The 25964-nt window shown below is 35.5% G+C and overlaps 1 protein-coding gene across 7 annotated transcripts in view; it reads right to left on the bottom strand.

The window, feature by feature from the left end:
• NAALADL2 (N-acetylated alpha-linked acidic dipeptidase like 2) overlaps positions 1–25964 on the bottom strand; it is a 1497545-nt gene that overhangs the window by 1148508 nt on the left and 323073 nt on the right. For 4 of the 7 annotated variants that reach the window (XM_079922499.1, XM_079922500.1, XM_079922498.1 and 1 more), the window contains one exon: positions 20679–20787. The gene's annotated coding sequence lies outside the window, so the exon portion shown is untranslated. Of the gene's footprint in view, positions 1–20678; positions 20788–25845; positions 25926–25964 lie in introns of all 7 variants that reach the window. The other 3 variants (XM_079922501.1, XM_079922502.1, XM_079922503.1) reach the window with 1 other exon arrangement.

Below are 25964 nucleotides of genomic sequence, written 5' to 3'. Positions count from 1 at the left end.
TCATTTAACCAACAAAGACAAGTGGCAATAATCTCTCCATGAAATTACAGAAGCCTGAATAATCATTTGAAGATTTGAATGAAAGAAAAATAACCTTCTATCCTGGCAATATTACTGCATTCACACAACAGTGATCTCCCTCAGCATCTAAATACTGGGCAAATTTTAAAAATGGAGATTTGACTTAACTCTTAATCTTTTTTAGCAGGGCATTTTATTTCAAATGGTTGCAATGGTGAATTTCAGAAGTGTTTCAATTATGTGACTCATCCTCTTTCTTCCCAATTTACTACCCTCCCCTTTATTTATCATTTCCCACAAAATAGAAAAAAAAAAGCACAAAGCTGTGTTTTCACAATATACTTAATTACAAATTCTTCTCTTTCAAAAATACATCCCAGTAGTTTCTCTTTCACAATATCATTACTGAAGATTTATTTCCAATTACTACATGTTAAATGTCGGACATTTAAGTGAAAAATGCTTTCCATGTAATAAGGGACCTTGAAGTCATTTTAAAATTTTCAATATGTGTATATGAGCAGGTCCCTAATAAATTAGAAGATATGTATATAGAAAGATTCTTTACTATAGATGCATTGTTTTCTTTCATGAAAAAAAATTAGAAAAATTCAATAGGGCTTAAAAATACATAATATATGTGACTATAAATTTGGAAGGTATAATATTGAACATAGGGCCACAGAGATGTGAAACTTTCTAAACTATGAAACATAATATCTACCTGCAATGAACAACACAGAACAGAGAATTCAAATATAACAGCATCCTTTATATTCTCTCTGTTAGATAAATCATAATAAATATGAGCATTTACACATAATTCAAAGCATATGCTCCTAAAATTTGTTTCTAGAATATTGTAAAAAATGCATTTTACATGTCATGTAGTAAGCTTTAATTTGTTATTTTTCTACTATAAGATATTAAAAATATCTTTTATTCCACTTTTTGGGCTTTCTTTTAGAAGAGAAACTTAGTGGCTTCTAGTTACTCTAAAAACTTGCAGGTGTGTTAGGTTTTCCAACTCCTATCAATGTAAAAAATATCAAGTGGCTTTAATAATATAATTCATAAACAGGGGCTCCATGAAATTTTTCAAATCAGAATAATCAAATTCAATTATCATTATAAGGTAGATACTGCTAACCACTTGAAAATGGATTCTGGTATAGCACCAGTCACTTGGAACAATTACTTTCTTTAGAAATAGAAGGGATATAAGACAATATGACATGTGAGATTAGGTGACAGCCTGCAGTGTGCACTGCTGTGGAAAGGATTTAGGATCTGCGATCGGAAAGGGAAAATTATATTCAAAGGGCCCATGGAGAACCTTTGGGTACTGTATCAGCTATATGGGGATCATTAGGAATTAAGAGATCACACACTGGTTTTGTCAAAAAAAGAAATCATTTCTTTTCTCTTTGCCCTGTTTACTAGATTTAGATAATCACAGAAAGCAAAAATTGGAAGTAGATCAAAAATTAAAAAAAAAAAACAACTAAGACAATTGAATAGAATTCAAAACAAGTGTATATAATTTAGCTAGCCATGACAAGGGAAAATTTCTTCTCAAAGACGAATGAATGCCCATGTTCATAATATTGCCAACCCCGGGTCTAGCCAAAAATCCATCACAAATGGCTGTATTATAAACCTACACACCTAGGAAGCAGCAACAAGGATGGCAAGAGCCCAGCAGAGGCTACCCAGTGCCTGTCCACATGCAGCTGCCCTTCTGACAAAGCCCTGTGACCTGTTCTCAGTGCTGTTATAAATAGATGAGTAATTAAATTCTCCACCACAAATAAATCTGAAAATGAATCAAGGATCACACTAAATCTGGGGCTCACTTATCTGTATTGCCCATAGTCCGTAATTATAGTCCCCATCGAAAGAATGAATGATTTCTCTATGTGAGTGAATCCAGACAATGTCTTTGATATTGGCTGACCTTGGAAATTTACCATTAGGTTAGAAAGTTTAACTGTCTTTTTATACTTCACTGCAGAATCACTATCACAGCTTCTAGGGAGGAAGGCTTTTTTTGCAAACAAGAAGAAAAATGACTGGCAGTGTGGGGTCATGCACAGGCTTCACTGACATGGAGATGTAGGGGAGACATCAGAAAGAGAAGGCCTATGGGTACCGAATGCAGCTCTTCCATTGTTTTCTGCAGCTTCACCCTTGAGAGAATCTGTTTCCTTGAGTATAAAATGGGAAGAAAATTATTGCCTGCTCTATCTACTTTACAGGGAAGTGGAAGTTTAAATAAGATGCTCTTGAAATGTTTTGTAGACCATAAAACATTAGTCAAATAAAAGTTATTATTACTGTATTACACAGCATAAGAAATACAGTACTAGATTTGGTCTGACCCTAATTCGAAAATTCTATTTAGAATTTATTATGACAGATCTATTTATAGATGATTAAAAATTTACTTGAAAACTAATTTTTAACGAACCTCTACGCCATCAAAATGTGTAATACACACAATTCCTGCTCCCAACTTTTGTATGCTCCTCTTTCCAAGAGTTAACAAAAAACTTTAAGGAGGTTACATAAGCATCTTTATAACTGCATGTTTACCAATTAATAAGGCAGCACACAATGTTCAAATCAATCTGAGTGGGAAATGAGAATTTCATCTCTTACAAATCATGAGAAGAATTTGAACAGGCAAATTAATTTGCATCTGGATCTTTCATGTAAATTGTAAAAAGGATACATGATCTTTTTTTCTCCTATCTGAAAACAAGTACACTTAAAACATCTGAATCATTATAGATAAACTGACTGAGTGCAAATTGACAACACAGCATTGAGTGCAGCCATTATAAAATAATGCAAATAGTAGACTAATCCCAGCTGCCAAATACACAAGTAATTTTGGTAGCATAAATGCAAAACAGATTTTCTAGTTAATTCTAAATTTCTTGAGAAACAAATCTTATATTTTCTACTATCAAAAGAAAAAAATAGGGCTTCCCTGGTGGCGCAGTGGTTGAGAGTCCGCCTGCCGATGCAGGAGATATGGGTTCGTGCCCCGGTCTGGGAAGATCCCACATGCCGCGGAGCGGCTGGGCCCGTGAGCCATGGCCGCTGAACCTGCATGTCCGGAGCCTGTGCTCCGCAACGGGAGAGGCCACAACAGTGAGACGCTCGTGTACCGTAAAAAAAAGAAAAGAAAAAAATATGTGGATGAAAGTACTTCCATTATAACTAGATAAAATGTTTGCTGGGGGCTTCCCTGGTGGCGCAGTGGTTGAGAGTCCGCCTGCCGAAGCAGGAGACGCGGGTTCGTGTCACTGTCTGGGAAGATCCCACATGCCACGGAGTGGCTGGGCCCGTGAGCCATGGCCGCTGAGCCTGTGCGTCCGGAGCCTGTGCTCCGCAGCGAGAGAGGCCACAACAGGGAGAGGCCCGCGTACCGAAAAAAAAAAATGTTTGCTGGCATAATTATTTGCACACACATATTTTTCTAAAATCTGTTATAAATTATAGACACAGGCATTGTAATAGATAAAGAACATAGTCTGGATAATGCCCAGTAGAGAACAGCAATTAATCTCACTGTAAAATGTTGTTTGAATTCCTTTCTTTAAACTAAGTGAGGCAGCAGTATGAAAAAAGTATCTGCTTTTTCATGATCCAAATGAAAATAAGTGTTAAACCCATCCTAGACAGACCAAATGTTCAACCACATTACAAGACCATTAAGCCATTCAACAATATGAAAATGTCTCTGTCTTAGTCCATTCAGGCTGCTATAACAAAATGCCATAGACTGGGGGGCTTAGAAACAACAGAAATTTCTCACAGTTCTGGAGGCTAGGAATTTCAAGATCAGATTCAGCGTCTGGTAAGGACCTGTTTTGTAGTTCATAGACAGCATCTTCTCTTTGTATCTTCACATGGTGGAAGAGACGAGCTAGATCTCTAGGGTCTCTTTCATAAGAGCCCTGATCCCAAGCATCAGGGCTCTACCCTCATGACCTAGTCACCACCCAAAGGTCCCACCCCCTAATACCATTACCTTGGGGGTTAGGATTTCAATGTACGAATTTTAGGGGACACACATGCAGTCTATAGCAATCTATAGTTTAAGCAGGGACTGGACGAGCATGAAGCTGTTGCTCCTGGACAGGCTTCCTATGCTGCTAAGCAGCTGATGAAAGCATGGCAAAAGGTCACCCCAAAGGCAAGCCTAAGGCAACAATGGGCAAGGGGGAATTGTCTTCTGAGCCTGAGGCTCCTCATTTTTCAGGTACTCATCCTGTGCCCGGATGCTACCCTCAAGTGTTCCTGCTGCATGTACTTCATTCACTCTATCGAAATTGACCCTTGGCATATCTGATGACTTCTTATGCCAAGGGTACAGCCAACAGATAAGGGAGGAAAGGGAAAGGTCATTGAGTATCTACTATATCCCTAGCTCTTTACCAGTTTTAGATGTTATTATTCCATCAATTAACCTGAAGGTAATTAATGAAGGTGAGAAGGTGCTGGTACAAGGATCTAAACAGATTTCCTCCACTGTCTTTCACTAAACCATGCTGCCTCCTTGAAAAAAATAAAATACATTACACCCTGGGGAGATATGTGTTTCATCAAGAGGGTAAGAAAAGATTCTAAAATGTGAAACTGAGTCTCTGTGGTTGTCTCTTTTTGAGGACTGAAAGGAGCCAGGACAGGGATGCTGGCTGGTCCCTGTTGTGAGTTGTTGAGGTCTTGAGGCAAGTGAAGGTGCCTGCTCACAGACCTTGCTTCCTGCAGCTGCAAGGGACAACGGTAGTAACTTTTCAGGTCAGTATGTGCATTTTCCCCTCCTTTGCTAATTTTAAAGAAGTTTGAATTTCTGAAAAAAAAGTTAAAATCAATTACTCTACTGGCTCCTCCTGCATTTTGCTAAGAATTCACCATTCATTCCTCTGCTCATCGATTCATTGAGTACCATCACGTACCAGGTATTCTGCCAGTTCTGAGGTTTTCACTGGAAACTAGAGGTCTGTCTATCCCTAGACATGTTATCTCTGCTTTCACCTCAGGCTAACCTTGAGGAAAAAAATAGCATCTCTTTTTGTTTCCTCAAACTATGTTCTAGCAGCAAAAATCAATGGTGAACAATGGAGACTATTTTGTAGAAAAGTCAGAGGAGAAGGTGAGCCATAGGCTCCCACTTCCAAAATGCTCCTAAGTCATGTCTATTTGCCAAAGTCTCTCTGGCTAAGCATCTAACCAGACTACCCTGCAGCATGACCACCCCTCAGTGATACCCAAGCCTTGTTCACTGGCTGCCTAGGCCATGGAATCCCTGCCTTTGGTCTCTCTGGCATCACCTGCCCAAAATCTTTTAGCTATTCTTATGCAGAACAAAGGTGCTTTGCTTAACTTCTCTGGACTTGAGTACTTCTATCCAAACACTTTGCAAGCAAAGTGATCTCCAAGTATTGGAACTTCCCCTCCTTAACAAAGGCAGTTGATCAGAAGTGACAACAATAACTACACAATTCTGTTGCCTTCAAGAAGTTTAGAGACTAATGTACGAAGACAGATATATAGAGATAATTATTTTGTGAAAAATGCTAAAACAGAAATAGACTGGCCATACTATAGGGACACAGAGAAGAGAATTCTTTTTTTCTGCCTAAGGGTATCAGGAAATACAAAAGAAAGTCAGGAATCTTGAAAAATGGGAGATAGGAGTTTTCCAAGTAAGCAAGGTCGAGAAGTGGGCTCTAAGAAGAAAGAACACTGACAAAGGCAAGGAGACACGAGAGGTCAGGGCATGACTGAGAACAAATAGCTCTCTGTGGCTGGCTGTGAAATCAGGAATCAGAGCAAGTTGAACACTGCAGTACCACTGTATTTCAAAATTCACCTACTTCTCTGCTCTCATGCACTGGCTTCTCCCTCAGTGCAAAGCAGTGCTCTATCTTTCCATGACAGAAGACAGTGTTGGCTGCATATATTTGAGTGCAAAAGAAAAGGATTAATTTAATAGTTTCATCTTAATTCTGCTCTGAGGTTTCTCAATTTAACTAAATAACTTTAATGTTCTTTGGCACCAGGCTTCTGACAAAATTCCTTAAAAAGCCATTATAAAAATAGTGATTTTGCTAGAGTGTACATAGTAAAAATCATTATTCCAGTAGATGGAGCAGAGGTGACATCAGAATAGCTGAACGTTGCCTGGCCCAGAATACATAGCAGAAGTCCAGACACTCAGCAGAGCCACGAAATGGAAAAAGCACATTTGAGAGCAAAGATTGAACATTACTGACTACTGCTTGGCTAACCACCTAATCTGGACTTAGAAAATTTCACATCCTATTCAAACTGAAGGAGAAAACAACCTTAGGCAAATACCAAAATGATTCTTTAAAGAAACATTCATATTTTAGAACAAGAAAGCTGTAATTTTGATTTGTCTAAAAGTCTCACTGCGGTGCTTCACAATCATTCTACATAACACAGACCAGGCTAAAATCCTTAGTATAGCCTCTAAATGCACAACTACTTCAATCTCCTGCTGATGGAAATGTGTGTGTTTCTTCCCTCCTAGACAGTTTGTGAATCGTGTGATTGCTTGATATGAAATTATTAAGAAATAGATCAATAACCACAGCAAGCTACAGGATTAAAACCTCAGCCTACACAATGGACCTATGAACAAAGTTACTGCTTAGAAATTGCAACAGCAGAATGATGGTCGTGCAGACTCGTATTTGGGACCATACTGGCAAGTGGAATTACAGACATTAAAAGATATTTTGATTAGAACTATTCTAACTATTATATATCAGGCAAATGTCTTAAATCGGATGAGGATTATTAAAGTCAAGGATAAACTATTCGCTTTGTCATTTTATAAAATAAGTGTTGTAAGAAAATAATTTCTAATAGTCATTGGAAACAGGAAATATGTCCTGTTTCTCTCAAGACTTACCATGTGCCTTGCTCTCTCTGTTAAATTATCTGCCAGTATGCAGAACTGGACTATTCAAAGGCACACTATATATGTATTTAGGACACAAGCAAAGCAGAGGCAGCTCAAAATTTGTTTTAAAGAAGGTATCTGGCATTTCACAAAAATGTAACAAAGATGTGTAACAAACTAAGAAAAACAAAAGTGTATTGAATCTTAACTGGACCAGATTTTTGACCAAATGGAGAAGCTCATTAGCCACATACTCAAAAAATCTTCATTCATTGGTTAAGGGTATAAATTAATTTAAATGTTAGCTCTGCCACAGTGTAGCTCTGCCACAGTGCAGCTCTGCCACAGTTATATAAATTTGGAAGAGGCACCTACCCTTTCTTACTCTCAGTTTCCTTGTTGCAAAATAAGGATAATAAAACTTCTCACAAAAGACGGTAGTGAGGACTAAGTGATGTAAAACATGAAAAGCATCCTTAGCTGCCATTATTAATGAGAGTGTCATATCCCTTGAGTGGAACAGGATTGAAAAATTTTAAACCACAGTTATAGCTATTAATCACAAGGCCAACTCTTCTAACGATACTCATATTCTAACCCAACCCACATTGAACCACTGTTAAGCAAGCAATTCAAAATCCCCAATGTTAAAAATACAGTTCTGTAATGTTGCATATGTGGAAATATGCTGTCCTTATTTCATACTTTGCCAATCTTCATTCACACAGGAATCATGATTTTCCAAGAATTTAAGCCTATTAAGTAATTTCTGAATTGGAAATTTAATAAAATATTTTCATTTTACAAACTCACATTTTTTTACTATACCTCTGCATATCCTTCTTGATATGCCTTTTAAAAATAGTTAGCTAGTGGGAAGCAGCAGCATAGCACAGGGAGATCAGCTCGGTGCTTTGCGATGACCTAGAGGGGTGGGATAGGGAGGATGGGAAGGAGGCTTCAGAGGGAGGGGATATGGGGACATGTGTATGCATATGGCTGATTCACTTTAGTGTACAACAGAAACTAACACAGTATTGTGAAGCAATTATACTCCAATAAAGATCTATTTTTAAAAAGATATGTATCTTTAAAGAAAATACAAAAACAATCCCATTTTCCAAATATATCCAACCTCCCATATTAATCACTACCATGGTAAAAATGATTATCTTTTTACTACTTTGAAAAAGACACAATAGCTAGCAGAGGCTTCTATAAATGAAGTGGCATGTCATTGTCTTAGTCGTCTCACACTGCCATACAAAATGCCACAAACTGGGTGGCTTTAACAACAGAAATTGATTCCTCACAGTTTTGGAGACTAGAAGTCTAAGAACAAGGTGCCAGCAGGGTCTGTGCCTGGTGAGCCTGCTTTCCTTGGGTTGCAGACAACCACATTCTTGCTGTGTCCTCACATGGCCTTCCTTTGATTTGTGGTGCATGCAGGTGGAGAGAGGAAGAAGGAGAAAGAAAGAAAGCTCTCTGGTGTCTCTTTTAAGTCACTAATCCCATCATGAGGGTCCCACCCTCACTGTTTCATCTAAACCTAATGATCTTCCAAAGACCCCCTCTCCAAACTCCAAATACCATCACATTGGGAGTTAAGGCTTCAACTTACAATTTGGGGGTCAGGGGGGGACACAATTCAATCCATAGCAGTCACTTTGCTAGAACAGACAAAGGATGACCAATGGCTAGAAGAGGGGAAATGTAAACAACTCTAAACTTTCATACACACACACACATATACCTTTCAAGCTTGCCTTCTTAGCACTCCTAATGACCAGAGGTTACATAGCTATTTAGTCCTTCAGAGTACTCCTACTTAATATAAAAAGCATGAATTTAGGATACAATACTTGTCTCTTGCCCCATAAATCAAAAGAATTAAAGTATAAATCTAAAAGTTCAAAACTAATTTAAAGATGATAAACGGGAAGGAAATTTTAAAAAATCGCACTGTAATTTAAACTTCCCCACTAATTTTAGAATAAAATCCTAAGGGAAAAAAGGAGATCAACAACATAGTAAATTTGTTAGAAAATTATTAGAAATACATACAAACACAAAAACACACATACAGATAGATACATAAATGTTAATTATACATCACAAGTCTTATATGCATGGAAAAGCTAACATCAGAGTACACACAAATAAATCTGCAAAAAGGCTTTCCATAATCTGGCTCAGTTTAATCTACAGTAGTATCCCATTCAAATTTTTTGCTCTAGCAAAACATGCCATACTGTTTTATGCCTCTACATGTATTTATATTTTTTTATGGAGCTACATACATATGGACTACATAACTCCTACTTCTGCAAAATGTAGTTTTTAAAAGATAAACACATTGCTTAGGGGGTAATTATTATTCTTAAGTATTTTATCCATAAGAAAATCACTAATAATGTATTGAAAATTGATTTTGAGTTAGAAATGTCAAATTATATTGAAGCAAAACAGAGCAAGTTAACAAAGGAAAAAGCAATAAATAAGAAAGCTAAAAGCATAGTAGAATTAATAAATAAATTCAAAAGCTTACTATTTGAAAAGAAGAAAATCACCAGTGAGCCAAATTTTTTTGAAAAAGTAATAAGGTAGAAATATACAAAATAAATAAAAGATAACCACAGTCAGAATAAACTTAAAACAATCATAATGCTGCTAAACACCATGCAAGTAAACTTGAAAATCTAACTAAAATGGATAATTTTCTAAGACAACATAATTTGCCAAAATTGACCTCAGAAGAGACAGAAAATCTAAAGACTGATTTACATAGAAGAAATCTGTCAATAGATAAATCCAAAAGCAGCAGTCTTCGATAGTTTCACAGGGAAATTTTTAAAATCTTTAAGATCAAAAATTTCAAGGCTTCTAAAATCTCTCCAGAATATAGGGTAATGAAGAAAACATCCTGATCCAACAAAGATTGCATGTACACACACAGGAACCAAGTCAATGTCACTTATGAATATCAAAGGAAAATCCTAAATTCAATATTATTAGCAAATAAAATCTAGGTGTACACAAAAATAACATTACATCATGACCAAGTGAGGTTTATTCCAAGAATTTAAGAATTTTCAATATTAGGAAGTCTATTAATAACTTTTTATAGCAAATTAATAGATTGCAGAAAAACATTTTATTCTCTTTGTATAAAAGACTGAAAAGCCATTTGTCAAAATTCAAATAACCATTTTGGATTAAAGTATTCGATAAAATAAAACTGATGATAATTTACTTTATATGATACAATATATCTAGCTTAGCCCAAAAGCCACTGTCATGTTTAGTAGGACAACACTAGAAGCATTACCAACAAAATCAAAAACAAGGAAAAGCTCTCAGTCATTAGTATTACATAACACTGTACTGGAAATATAAGCCAAAAAATTAAATTAAAAAAAATTATAAATAAATATTTTGGAAAGGAAGAGGTAAAACTATTACTAACTGCAGACAACATAAAAATATAATTGCATACATAGAATATCCAAGAGAGTCAACTGGCTTCTGGCATACACAGTCGACGGCAATCAAACATACTTGGGGGGAAAAAAGGTTTTGAGAGAGTTGCATCTGCAAGAGGCTGTGACTAGATGAGACATGGAAAAGACCACTAAGCTTCCAACTTCCTGCTGGGGGAAGCAGGCTAAGAAAGCTGCTCAGTCACCAATAAGTGAATACTTTCCAACACCTTCTTTATGTAACAAAGGAGGATAATGAAAATGAACGTCCTTCCAGAAAGTAAAGCCAAAACTTCAAAATCCATGGAGCACAAAAACTGGGGAGTTATACCCAAAGGGCAGAACCAGGACTTAACTTCAAGGTACTTTTCTTAATCTTCTAGGTAGTAGGCTGGCAAATATTTACCCAGGTGCATTTTAGAATTGCTAAGAACCTCTGACTGCTATATGATGCCCATTCTTTTCATTTTCAAATGACAGTGATTTTTACCAAGGAAGACAGAATAAAAAACGGTATCTGCCTTTGCATGTATATTCATACAGATGCATACGAAACTGATCACAGTAATGACTGCTTTAGCCTGGGTGGAAACTGGAAAGACTGAGAACAAGGTGGAAAGGAGACAAATTTTTCTCTGTACATCTTTTAATATATATAATTTTTGGAACTGTGGGAAGGCATCGATATTCATAAAATAAAATGAAACATACTTTAAAATATGTCTTAGGACTTAGCGAATTACTGAAAAGGGGATTAAGAGATGTAATGCAATGATTCCTATGCTTCTGGTTTGATCAATTTAGTGCAATACACCAAGAGAGAAAATATATTGTCATCATATCTACGGGAAAGCAGACTAATTTTTAGATATGTTGAATACCAATCACAACCAAAGCTATTCACTGGTCTTAGAGTGACCAATGATTCAGGTTTGCCTGACACTATTTAGGTTTCAGCATTAAAATTCCCACATCCTGGGAAACCCCTCCTCAGGGTGCAAAATATCCTGATTTTCAGAAATGGGTACAGAAGGTTAGAGGGAAAGTACAAAATACGTACAGCAGCCAAAACATTTGAGCCTAAAAGTAGTACTCTATTTAACTTCAAATGGATATGGCATAGATGATTCACTTTCAGTAGTTACTGTCACTATTTTTTTTCTGACCACTGACGTTGTCAACTCTGATTTGTAGTTCATAATAATGAAATATCCATTGTTGCATGACTATGAGTGATGTTACTTACGTTTGCAAACTAAATGTATTGTAATTGTGAGCATTAACAGTCAACTTTCACTTTGCCTGTGGATTAACTATGTACTTTGTATTAAGGTAAAGCTCGTTTAATTTTAACATTGTGCATATTGTGACCACATTTTCCAAGACTTCAGATAACGAAATGCGAATTATTATAATGCCAGTGTCAGCATAATCCAGACAACTGTATTATTTTATTAACGGATAGAAAGACACATACAACTGGATTAGGGAGGAAAGTAAGACAGAGCATTCTATACAAAAGGCAGAAAGGAATTAGGGATTGGGCATAGTGGAAAAGGAGGTGTGAAAGCACATAAGGAGTCTAAATTTTGCAGATTCTAGATTAAGCAAGCAAGTAAATCAATTAAACTTTTTTTTATCTCCCCCCAAAACACCAATGCTCAGTCAAAAATAGCTACTGTATTTTTCTGTAGGCACACCACAAGAATAAACACACATCCTACATCCACTTGATTATTCTGTCAACATGAATAAAGATACATTTCCTGATTCAGAGGTTGCAACCATGTAGGCAAACAAAAGGAGAAATTTTGACAATTGATGTGTTGGCCTGTTGCAGCACAGACCTGATTTAGTCAGGCCTTATTAACAATCATGCTTTTTACAGTACTGTATACTGTGATGCACTGAAGTGATGCACTGAATCATGTCAACAATGAAAAAAATTTTCCTCTAGCTCTTAGGTGATTTGATTTGGAAAAATGGAGTTTTAAATCATCTTCTTGAGGTTTATAAGAATATCATAAAAAACCACAGAGAAGATAAAGAATGGTAATACCTTGTCCAAATAAAAACTAGACTTTGCCCACTGTATTAGTTTTCTATTGCTGTCATAACAAATTACCACAAGCTTAATGGCATAAAATAACACAAATTTACTATCTTAAAGTTCTGGAGGTCAGGATTCTGAAATGACTCTCACTGGGTTAAAATCAAGGCATCAGGTCTAAAAATCAAGGTATTTCCATGGTTTTACCTTTCTAAACGCTTTAGGGGAGAATCTGTTTTCTTGATTTTTCCTGCTTCTAGAGGCCACCTCCATTCTTTGTCTGGTGGTTCCCTCATATCTTCAAAGCAACCAATGGCTGGTTGAATCTGTACATCACACCACTCTGACACCGACCCTTCTGCCTCCCTCTTCCACATTTAAAGGCCCTGTGATTACACTGGGCCCACCTGGATATTCAAGGATGGTCTTCCTAACTTAAAGATAGTTGATTAGCAAACTTAATTCTATCTGCTACCTTAATCTGATTTTCTTTTGTAACATAACATATTCAACAGATTTCAGGGATTAGGACGTGAACATGTTAATGAGGCCATGATTCTGCCTACCACACTCAGCTATCTACATTATTTGGCAGACAGTGTGAATGTAAATCTTGACAAATCCCAATCAGCCTATAAACTTCTGACCAAAGAAAACGCAAAGATATTACCAGCTAAGTATCTTGCATACCTTATACACATACACTACTGCTAAAAGGGGGTGTGTTTTACCTACCTGTGAAATTGAGGTTTTCATAATGAAAGCTTTTTTGATCATTTTTCAGTTTCCTCAATGTGCAGAAGTAGTTAATGAGATTTTGGACTTTACAGAAATGGAGAAATGTATCCTCCTTAGACATGAGCCTACAAATGGCTATCATTGTCACTGGCCACACACAAAGTGTTAAAATGTTATCCTGCCATAAATTCATTTCCAAAGTATGGGACAAGAATAATGATCTTCTCTAATTTGGAAATATATTGAAGATGAGAATGAAGAGAGGGAAAAATAAATAATAAAACAAAAGAGACATTTATGGACTGTTTCTTTAAATCTGTCTGATGAACTCTGAGTGGCCATAAGGAATCTAGAGAAAAATGAACTGACTGCATCTAAGTTGTTTGATATTCAGGCTGAGACAAACACTCACAGACTACTTCAAAACTCCAAACAATATCAACAGAAAAGGAAAGCCAAGTTTAACGAGGACTTTTTCATTTTTTAACTAAAACTGTGATTTATTTGGAATCCATTTTTGTAAGTTCAAATTATCTCTGTACTTTAAAACCATTATCCCTGAGAAAGAGAGGTTTAACTTATGGTGCCATACAAAGTGCTCTAAAGTTTTTTGAAATGATGGCTATTTTCCACAGGGTTAGACTACACGGTAAATTTATAGAAGCAAAAGACCTGGTTGACAAACAGCTTGTCCACCAGAACAAGCCTGTAGATACAGAGTAGATATATAGATCTGGAATCTATTTCTAGCACGTTTAAACACTTGCTGCTGCAAGGAGTTAAAATCTTAAGTAATTAAATGATTCTGTTGGGAGGATATTTAGCTTGGTGCTATCACCATGGCCTGATACCAGGATTAGTACAAAGAGGGCTTGACAAGAGCAGAGCTTCAAATCAAAACCAGTTTTACATGTGACTATATTCAGTTTTACCAATACTACTTACAAGAAGAATGATGACCTAAAGCCTGCAGGCAGTTCAAAGAAGCATTATCAGAAAAGGAAAGAGAAAGAGTAAAAATCTCCTACTGTATTATGAGACAGAAAGAAACATGCCATTGTTATTTTGTATTAAATGTAGGTAATTTGTGCTTACTTAGTCTGCTTGCTTTTAAATTCTCCTGTTATAATCTCAAATTTATTTATCTTAAAGATTCACAGTAATATAGCATATAAAATTTAAATATCCAGTAAAAGTTCAAAAAATAAAATAAACTGCTATATCACAGGATAGAATGAAACATTATGAAAATATTGTTTTTATACATACTATTTGTTTAATTAGTCCTGTTTATTACTGCTAATTGCCATTTTAACTATTCTGCAATTTTGTTTACTAGGAATTATGTAAGAGAAAAGTAAATAATAAGTAATATATAATTTCAAATAAATGCCTTTTTTCAAATGTTAAAGTAATAACATGCATGCATATAATTACATTATGTGATGTTATATTATGTTATGTTATATTTGTTTTTTTGGACTGGCATGGTATGACAAGATGGCTCTCTAAAAATCCAATCACTCTAATATTTGAATCTGAAGGCAAAGAGATTGATCTGGGCTGGAAATAAGTATTTGGGAGTTAAAAAATATCACTCCCACCCTGTGCTACTTTTTACATGCTCACAGTACAATATCACACTACATTGAAATTATTTGTATCCCCACAAAACAGCAAACATTGTGAGGGAAAGTAGTATAGCATAATTACCCTTGTTCCTCTAGTGCCCAATAAAGTATCTGGCATATAAAAGGTTCAGCATAAATATTTGTATGAAATTGTCTTTGAAAAGTTTTTTGGTTTTGGGGGGTTTTTTTGTTTGTTTTTTTTTTGCAGCACACGGGCCTCTCACTGCTGTGGCCTCTCCCGTTGCGGAGCACAGGCTCCGGATGCACAGGCTCAGCAGCCATGGCTCACGGGCCTAGCCGCTCCGCAGCACGTGGGGTCTTCGCGGACCGGGGCACGAACCCGTGTCCCCTGCATCGGCAGGCGGACTCTCAACCACTGCGCCACCAGGGAAGCCCCTCTTTGAAAAGTTTTAAAGAATATTTTTTAAAATATTAACATGTTACCTCTGGAGAAAATATTTTATATGTAAAAGAGCAAAAGAAATAAGAGAATGAGTTCTGCAGTAGTACTAACAACTTTTTACTTAAAAGGTGAACATTCAGCTTGAAAAAAAATCAATTTTAGAAATAGTTCTCTTGGAAAGACAAATATAAAAAGATGTTTCAAGGACAAGAAAGCACTTCATATATACACAGGTATGAAATTCATACCATGTAAGTTAACGAGACACTTGTCAAATTTTCAAGGAAATGTTACAGATGTATTTCAGTTATATAAGGAAATGAAGCTACTTGTGTGAAGATAATTTTCAGTATCAAGTAGTAAATGAATTGCTGCCGAACTGATTAATATGATTAAAAGTTGGTATCTTTGGGCTTCGCTGGTGGCACAGTGGTTGAGAGTCCGCCTGCTGATGCAGGGGACGCGGGTTCATGCCCCGGTCTGGGGAAGATCCCGCATGCCGCAGAGCGGCTGGGCCCGTGAGCCATGGCCGCTGAGCCTGCGCGTCTGGAGCCTGTGCTCTGCAATGGGAGAGGCCAAGGCAGTGAGAGGCCCGCGTACCGCAAAAAAAAAAAAAAAAGTTTGTATCTTTGAAATTTATATGAAAAAGTATATGTAAAAAGCTTCAGAAAACTTATGAGATCAGGCAAGAGATATGTAACAATTGATTTATCTGTATAAAGCTAAAGTTAATGAGTTGGGGCTCTTCCTCTTTAAAAAATATCACTTAGCTCTTAATGACTGACCTTTCATTCCCTATATGAATGCTGTTCTTTCATTTCTTTAGAATAGAAAGGAAATTATTTCAAAATTGTCTTCTGAGAGAAATACAACATTCTTAAAGAAAAAGTTTAAAAATTAATATCATTTTAGCTTTCAAGGACAAATTCTAAAAATACAAAAATTACCATTTCTACTGTAAATGGTACAATGAAATTCAAATATTTATTATGGTTAAATTACTTTATGCATTTTATATTAGGTAAGTTTATGATATAGCTCAAAACAAAAAAATATTTCAATGAATTTATTAAAATGTACTTTAAAGGCAATAGACTATAAGTCTTCTCCTAACAAAGCTAATCTCATGCAGAGTAGATTAACTAAAAGAAAACATTGTTTAGATGAAATTACATTGGGGGTGTGGGAATACTTATGGACAGATTATAAAAAGTTCCTCAAGACTTTTGCCATCGGTGTTCTTCCTTATCTATCCCTTGCATGGAACTTAGAATATCAGGCAAGGGTCTATTTCAATCAATTGGGTTAGAAATGCAGAGCCCCTGAGTGTTATAAGCTATTTATGATACTAGGCTTTATTTTTCCATTGAAATGCTGCTATTAGATCATTTAACTGCCCTATTTTTTTTTATTAGTCTTGTACCCTAAGGAAAGGGTGCCTCTTAAAGAAAATAAAATAGTCAATTCCAGAACAAATCACATTTATTAAACAGTTTAGTGAGAACCTCAAGAAAAATAAAAATTGGGATAATTGCATCTGCTTCAGTTTAAAGAGACCCAGGAAGGGGTGGTAAACCTCAGGCAGCATAAAATGGCTTTAACTGACTCCAGCATTCAGCCACTCACTAATACGTGATTTCTAATTACTTCTGTAGTTTGTCACTGTTCAGCACAATCAAATCTAATTGACCAGAAAATTTTAGTTAGATTGTACTCAACTATGGCTAAATTTTTACTGTTATTATTCTGGTTCCTTTGTGAACATCTCAACTTTACTGCATCATTAAACCTTAAATTAGATTTTGATAATAAGAATATTTCATAAAATTTTTCAAACAACTGCAATATTCACACAGGAGCTACGGTACTCTTAAATCCACTGTCATGTTTTTTAAAAACATTTACTTTAATTCATACCCATTCTTTCTGGGTTATTAAAAACAACGGCACTTCGATTCTAATTAAACAATTTGAAGGCCACGACTAACAAATGTCAAATGCTAAAGGTGAACTCATGTCTTAATATGAGTGCATGTCAGAGCACCTTTCATAGCATGAAGGGAATTCTAGTCTGAGGGTTCTTAGTTTCAGAATCACTGATGAGGTGTACATACAAGAAAGGTAGCAATTAACTACCTCAATTTAGAAGCTTGCATTACTTTATTTTCATGTTGAGAATCAGTGATCTAGCAATAGATTAGACATTTCTGTCATCAATTCTCTAAAATCTAGAAAAATAATATAGAAATGATTGAGTTTGTTTTCTAAATGTCTACTTTGTCCATAGACTCTGTGTGTAACTAAAGCATTGAAGATAAACATATATGAATTTATTCCTTGAATAGTATAAAGAGAATGCTTGCTCACACTGGTAATTTTTTTTAAATGCCTCTATAAAACAAGACAATAAGATAACATCATTAGAAGCCTCCCTGTATAGTTTACCTTATATTATATCTGCTGATATTTTCACGTATATGCTTATTTTATTTTCCACAATATGTGCAGCCTTCAGAAGAAATCAAGTATGTTTGAAAAAAGAGCTGATACTTTTCGTTAATGTCAGATGTAATGGGTCAGTGAAGGAACAGATCTAACCAGTTCTGATCAATTTGAGCATTAACATCCAAGTACTTCAGTTTTGACTTGCTTATCAAAGAAACGTACAGAAAATACATTACATGACAACATGGCTGGACTATAACATCTAATGTGAAAGTGTAACCTAGCAGGACCCTATGGGGCCTTCTGGGGACAGACTCCTCTCCCATATCCTCTGCTATAGCTCCTCTCTGAAGTAACCAGATGATGGTATCTTATGCATATTTCCTGAGTTTTTCAGATAACCACCACCAAATGGAAGGAATTAACTACTTGATGATTAAGAAAACATAGCTCCCAGATCTTCTGGAGCCTAAGGTTTGATCATCATCAACCAATCAGAGAATTGTGCAAGAGCTGATCATATACTCTGCGACCCACTCCCACCCCCACCTGGTCTTTAAAAATGCTTTGATGAAACCCTTCCAGGAGTTTGGGTTTTTTTTTTAAAATCAACCGCCCATTCTCCTTTCATGGTCCTGCAATAAACCTTTCTTTGCCTCAAATTCCAATGTTTCAGTTTGTTTGGCCTCACTGTGCATCAGGCACAGGAACTTGCATTGGGTATCAAAAGCCTCTTAAAACATTATTTCAAAGTTATATATCTTAGGGCAGTAACAGTTTCTATTAACACGTGAAAAAATTATCTGAAAGCTCTAGCATACCTCACACAATACAGCCATTCTCAAATTGATCATATGTGAACTAACTTGCATACTTCCACAAATACTCATGGTCATGAAATTAAAAACTATACAAGTAACAAAGGAAGAAGACGCTGTTGAGAGGGCTCAACTAAAGGCATAAGAATCCCAGCTCCTTCTAATTCTCCCTTTATCACTGGGATAACACACATGGCTCCCCACAGTCATGAGTTCAATTTTCTTGTAGACATAAATTCTGATTTGAATTGTGCCAAAAAGAATAGATAAGACTCCCAGAGTATCTTGACTTGTCCCACTTCCCATCTTCTACTAGGCTTGTAACCTAATTACCATTTGCATCTGATATAATGTACTTATTTTCTCAACTAAAATATGGGTTTAAAAGGCAGTAAAATGTGATAAAAAGAAATAAATATATGTCATGGCTGTAAAAAGGAAAAAATTTTTTTAAAAAGCAAAACTGATGGAGCTAGAAAATTACGTTAGAAAATATACTTATTTCAACTACAACTATCATTTTTCCGTATAAACTATTTGTTTTAAAATATTAATTAAAGTATTAATCAAAAGACACTAGAACTTTTAAGTACTTCTTTAAAAATCATAAAACTAGTCCCAAACAGGTGGTATGACTCTCCTTTACTTGTTCACATGATTTTTTTAGTGTGAATACTCATTAAGAAAGAAGATGCTAACTGGTAATTTATAGAATAGGTTTTATTCTTTGATTATGGTACTAGATTCAAAGTTCTAACTCTAGGTCACTTAAAGAAAAAAAAACCCTCAGAGTAAAATATTAAACTGATGAATTATTTAAGTACTTTATGGTAAAAAAATCACCTTTCCCTCCAATTCTAATGTACAGTTCAAAGGGAGATTCAAACCAAAAACTATTTAATTTTATTTTACTTATTTATTTTTAATTACTTAAAAAGGAACACACACAGAGCTCAACAGATGCTAGGCAATATTGTGTTTTGCATAGTAAAAATATTTTACAAACATATATTGAGTTGGAAATGACCTTAGAATTTATTCGATCCAATAGCCAAGTCCAGTCCTCCTCCTGCTTCCCCCTTCCTCACCCCACACAATTTACTTCTTTGTCCAGATTTAAAATACTTGAACCTGAATGGCTTTAGAAGGGGCACAGCCTCTTTCCCCACAGGCTCACTATTCCCTATTGTCTCACACCCAGCCACTCCATACACTTCATATATTATGTGTCTGACCTTCAAAGCTCAAGAATTTGCCACCCTTTCCTTGTTTAATCTAGCCCCTTCATTTCAAAACTGAGGGAAAACTCAGATGTGATTAAGTGATTCATCCAAGTTCCTCAGATGTGATTAAGTGATTCATCCAAGTTCCTAAAGTATGTTGGTGGTCATGCTGGGTCTGCTCACATTTCCTAGCACTTGGTTCTGTGCTGTCTTGTAGCCTTTCCATCATCCGTGCCATGTAAAGTTTTATACATAGTAAGCCTGAACCAGCATTTAAACATTGATTGCAGCTAGTGCTTTATAGAAAAAAGTATTTCAATCATATACTGCCATCATCTACTCAAAATAGGAGTGTTTCCAGGAAGAATTATGAACTATCTTTAAAACATGTCTTTTAATTCTAATGCCTACATGGAAGTTCACAGTCTATGTGTGGCCATATATAGACAGATGTTCCAAAAGGTCATTGGACCTGTATAAACTTGGAATAAATAAGAAAAGCAAAGCCTTGCTGTATCATGGCACAAACTGCATTGTTGTTATCATTTTAAAATAAAAGAGTGGGTCAACTTAAAAAAAAAATAAAGAGAGAAAGAGAGACTAATTTGATTACTTACAATAAAATTACAATTGTATAAAAAGCAATTGATACCACAAAGGCAATGAAACTGTACCAATTTCAACAGTCACACAGAAATTAAATTTAGGTAATGCTTTCCAAAAAAAAACTGGGCTCAATTCCATGAAATAAAAGATGAACAGAAATTGGAATAATACGATTTTGCCACAGAATGATACTCACACTCTTCTCTTTTTTCAAAATTAACAGTTATTGGCACATTATAGAGGTATGCCAAATCACCTTATTAAAAGTTGATTCGACAGTAAAAGTCTTACATTCTAATTAAAGCAATTAGATCTTACTTCATTCGAATGATCCTAGTGCAACCAGAGGGTCTTTGCAGGTTACAGGACTCTGACAAGCTGAATCCAGGGCTCTTCATCCAGGTGCCTAACAGTCAAAGCTCATTTCCTGTTCATAAATCAAAAAACAGAGGTGATCAATTTAAATTGGGAGAGTTGTATTAGACAATTTATCAGTTGGCTCCTGAATTTTATTCTTTAGTTAATGCTTTTTAGAAGTTACATTATCATTTCTTTTTAGTGTAAGCAGCTTAAAATTCTTCATCCTTTTTTGGAAGTCAAGAATGTATAAAATGTAGACATTTTTTTAAAGCACAGTATTTTATTTCAAGGACAAATATATATACAAACACACTAATACTTTCCTCTCTTGATCTCATTTTCACGTGTGTACACCTTAATTTAGCTAGCCTAAGTGGGACACTTACCTTGTGCCATGCGCTACTAAACACTGTAAAAGATAAAGCAGAAGACACATAACTGGACAGTGACTTGTGCTTTTTGGAAGAAAGGATTAACCAAAGGAAGAAATATATAGTAGAAAGAACACATCTAGGACTGAAAGCCTGGTTCTTCTGTTGAATATCTGTGTGACCTGGGTAATTTCTGTTATTCTTTAAATATCAATTTAAATGTAGGATGAAAATAGGTAACTTGAACTATTGTGAGAATTGGAGACATTGTATATAATAACGTGCTTAGCATATTTCCTAACATGTACTAGATCCTCAATAATTGATATTATGTAGTATTTTAGGACATTGGCAGTCCTTCCCTATTATTTTAGATCTTCTAATGCCAAAATTGGTTATTCTACATTTTATATTTATGGACAGCGATATTAAGTAATAATGCCGAAATTATAGGACCACTTATTTTTTTACTTCCCCTCTTTAATTTTATATTTTTACCGTAACATTGAGATATCTGAAAGTTACACTATGTTTTTATCTTCTTTTTAAAATTATTCACCCCCAGTAAGCTATTATTTTCTTCAATCAAGGTCAACTTGCAGCACTGCATAAGCTTGTGACTAGGGAAAAAAATCTTGCCCCTCCATTAGGTTAGTTTATTTTCTCTTTGCTCTCCTAATTATTTCCACCTCATTTGAAAATTTCAAATCTCCCTGAAGCTTTATATAACAGGAAATAATGTGTCATAAAGTACTCAACTACCAAAATACAGAGTAAAATAATATTTCTGCATTTTTTCTTAAATTCCTTCTGCTTTCAGAGAAAAATTACTTAAGGTATATCCCACAGATTCATACAATGTGGAAGCCCCATCCAACTCCCCTTTCTTTTCTCATAAATTTCAGAGCTTCTTGATAAGATAATATAAATCATTTAATGCAAAAATGATAAGCTTTCTGGACCCATCTATTATCAAATAAAGTCCTTGGTGCAAGATTAGTGACATACATCATCAGTACATACACATATACACACATACTCACACATACAGGTCAGGACATTTTAGAATATCTCATTTGTGGGGAATAAAAGGGTTGTCAAATGTGGAAGACTGAAGGTCACTACTCAATTCTCAACTTTCATTTAAAGGGACCTCATGGGCAAGGGTGTGCAAGAAATCAATCACTGTCTTAGGACCAATGTGGGCTTTGGCTATCCCTTGACATTGAAAAAGAAGAAGAAGCCATAATAAAAATGGTAGAGGCATGCTCACAAAAAGTCAAGCTACAAATCAAAGGAAATCCAAGTCACGTGGAACTTTCCTTCTAACCCTCTGTCAGCATCTAACTAGATAAAATGGCATACTGCCATCTGCAGCCTTGCATTTAATTAAAAATTAAACTGTATAGAATGGGTTAGATAGCTGAAAAGTCATGTGTCATCCTGTCTAAAATAATGCCTTCAGTCAATCCCCCTTGCTTTTTCTAGCCCCAAATTCAGTATTATGTTTACTATGAAATGAACTCTAGTTTCATCTACTGAAATGCATTATTCAAGATGTAATTTTCTCACATTCTTAGGGAAACTTGCCTGAATTAGTTCCTTGTGGACCTTTCAAATTTTACTTAAAGTCAGAATACTGGAATGAGAAGGAAGCTTGAAGATTCCCTCACTCAAGTGCTCACACAAACACCTACCATCAGCTCCCACTAGACATTTTATTTGATAATAGAATCCATCCTGACCCTATATCCAATGTTTTGGGAATAAAATCTCAGAAATAAAAAGCCCCACTTATATATGGAGAATTTTTCTCTATATAGAGTCCTTTTTTTAATGGTATACATTTGTATCAGAAAGACAAAATGGTACAACTCTTTGGAAATTGTCTTTAGTTCTGAAGATGGCTTGATGAAAACATATTAATACACTAATTTTGGCATATAAACTATATGTTTTTGACTATATAAAACAATATAAAAACAAATTAAATTAAAAACAAACAAAAGAGCCACCCAACACACACTATTTTCCAATCTAGCAAAGTTTCTGTGGAATTAATATAATATCATTAACAACCATTCTTTTATATGGTTATCATTTTACTAGTTTATGGAGGATGGCTTTTCCTAAAACAGCTTTCTTCAAGCTACTCTACTGATCAAGAACTAACAAAAATTCCCTGGCGTCAATCACATTAATTTCACTTTCAGTTTAACATCCATTGAAAGCTCACCATGAGCCAAGCATATACTCTTCAAATACTGTATATGAATTTGGGAGTTTTAAATATCTTGAGCCACATCTGAGATTCTTGAAGGCAAGGACTATGCCTTGGTTAGCTGTGCCCCCAGGACCTATCACTTTGCCAATATATAGAGTGTGCACAATAAGTGTTACTTAAATGGCATCTGTGACTCTCAACATTTCTAATCCTTTCCACATCACAGATCTCCTCACAGCCCGTTGGAAGAATACACTGAGTATTCACTCCACGTCTTTTCTCATGCTGACCTTCCTTTCTAAGACATTTACTTTGCTCTCTTTTGCCTAGTTTCTACTATTCTCCGAGATTCACCTATATCATGAAATCTATTCTAGTCTAGGCATTTAATGTCTCTCTAATATTTTTCAAGATTATACCACACTGAAATCTAATATTTTGAAGAAGAGTAGGAAAATCAGACTTATACTTTTTATATATCCCCCACAGCTCCTATCTCAAAGTTTGGCACATAGTTGCTAACTAGTACAGAGGATACAGATGATTTGTGAGCTGGGAAAGATACAAGTCCCTTGTTAATGAATTAGATCAGGGATTGGCAAACTATAGGCCAGGAGCCAAATACATCCTGCTATCTGTTTTTATAAATAAAATTTTATTGGAACACAGCCACATGCTTTCATCTATGCATTGTCTATGGCTGCTTTCCTGCTATAACAGCAGAACAGAGTAGTTGTGACAGAGACTGTCTGGCCCATAAGCCTATAATATTTCTTATCTGGTCTGTCACAGAATAAGTGTGCCAATCAGTGTATTAGCTCAGTGGTTCTCCAGTGTGGGCCCAAGATCTGGGCCATTCACAGCCTTAAGTACTGTGGTTATACAACACTCTATAAGCCAGTTCTTAAAGGGTGGTCCCTGAACTGGCAGTACCGGCATCATCAGGGAACTTTCTAGAAGTGCAAAATCTCAGACCCCATCCCAGACTACAGATCAGAAACTCTGGAGATGGGGGCCAGTAATCTGTGTTTTTACTACCCCTTCAAGTGATTCGAATGCACATTAAAATTTGAGGACTACTAGATTAGATAAAGAAAGGAGCATTTATTAACACCTGGCCATAATGACGTGGCCTGGCTATGGCAGATCCTGTTTCTCCAGCTGCTACTAGTGTATACAGAGATTTTAAGTGATTAAAAGACATCAGTTAGGTTTCATCTGCCCTGAAATGAAACACTTTGGGTTTACTCTGAAAGAACACTAGGGAACAGGATTACCTTGATGTGGGAATCGCTACAGCACTTTCAGTAAATGCTAATACAGCCACCAGCTGTATATCCAAAGGAAAGACAATATACCAAGTGCCAAAGTATAAAATCTATCCCAAAATAGGTTGAAATATCAAAGCAATATAGCAGATAAGCTCCAGGTTTTATAGGTCTGCCAGTCAAGACAAACCTTTGCCCAGTGATTCTCAGCAGGGATACAGGAGAAGCGGACTACAGCTCAGTTTGAAACTCTGCTAATCAAGGATTTGTTCCAACATGCATATCCCCAGTGCTAAATCTCTAATGTGGCCAGATAGCACTTTCCATGATAGTGTGTGGTTAGAAATAAGAAATAATCACTACCAAGCCTTGTGGAAGGTAGTAACTAGCTAGCATTCCCTCTGGAAAAAATATATATATAATTGTATTATATAATATATACAATTTTCATGAACTAATATTTGTTTAAATTTACAGTAAATCCCCCTTCTTCATTGTTTCTCTCTAAAATACAGATTAGCACCAGCAGCTATGGCTATGATATGACAGGGTTATAATCTATAAAAAATAATGGCAAAATATTGATGAGATAAGCATGATAAAGTTACTTTTTTCTGGAAAGACCTTGCCTCGGTGTATTATATTTAATGCTGAAAGCCCAGCAGCTATATCAGGAAACAAAAATAAAATTATTTAACCTATTGAAGAGTCTACATAGAGGTTAAAAGAAACATATGTCAATCAATAAAAATAAACTATTGATTGACAGCCTCTAGAAAGTTCACATTATTTCCTAGTCATAAAAAATCATTATGTTTCCATGCAACAGTATAACAATTATTCCTCTTTTAAAAAATAGCACATAGATGCTAAATGCCTAAAATCTGTGTAAACATTTTGTTCAATATCCATTTAAGAGTGTTTTTATTTTGACACATATCTATGGAAAATAGGAAAAGCATTCCAATCTTCTGTGTAATAGAAAATTGGGAAATATGAGCCTGGATTTCACACCTATGAATTTAGTAAATGATTGATGACAGTTCTGATGATCCGTTACAATTCTGATTCAAAGACTTAAATTCACATTTAAATCAAGGATTAACAAATACATGATTTGGTACTCTTATGTTTAACTCAGCCCAAATTCAGAAAAGAAGAATATACAATTTATCCCTCTATATAGGAACTACCAGCCCATGTAAAGACTAAAACTATGCTTCATTCAGAAAGAATTCACAGTGGGGAGACATAATACCTACCTAGAAGGACAGTGACTGGCAACCAGCATGAAACAAGGCGGTGGCAGAGTAGGTCACAGGAAGTAATTAGGAGTAATGCTCTAAAATTTTAAGGAGTGAAAAATTAGGCTAAATATTAG

This window comes from Stenella coeruleoalba, assembly GCF_951394435.1.
Source record: "Stenella coeruleoalba genome assembly, chromosome: 5".
NCBI lineage: Eukaryota > Metazoa > Chordata > Mammalia > Artiodactyla > Delphinidae > Stenella > Stenella coeruleoalba.
The sequence above is the reverse complement of the archived record's forward strand: the minus strand, read 5'-3'. Positions and strand labels throughout refer to the sequence as shown.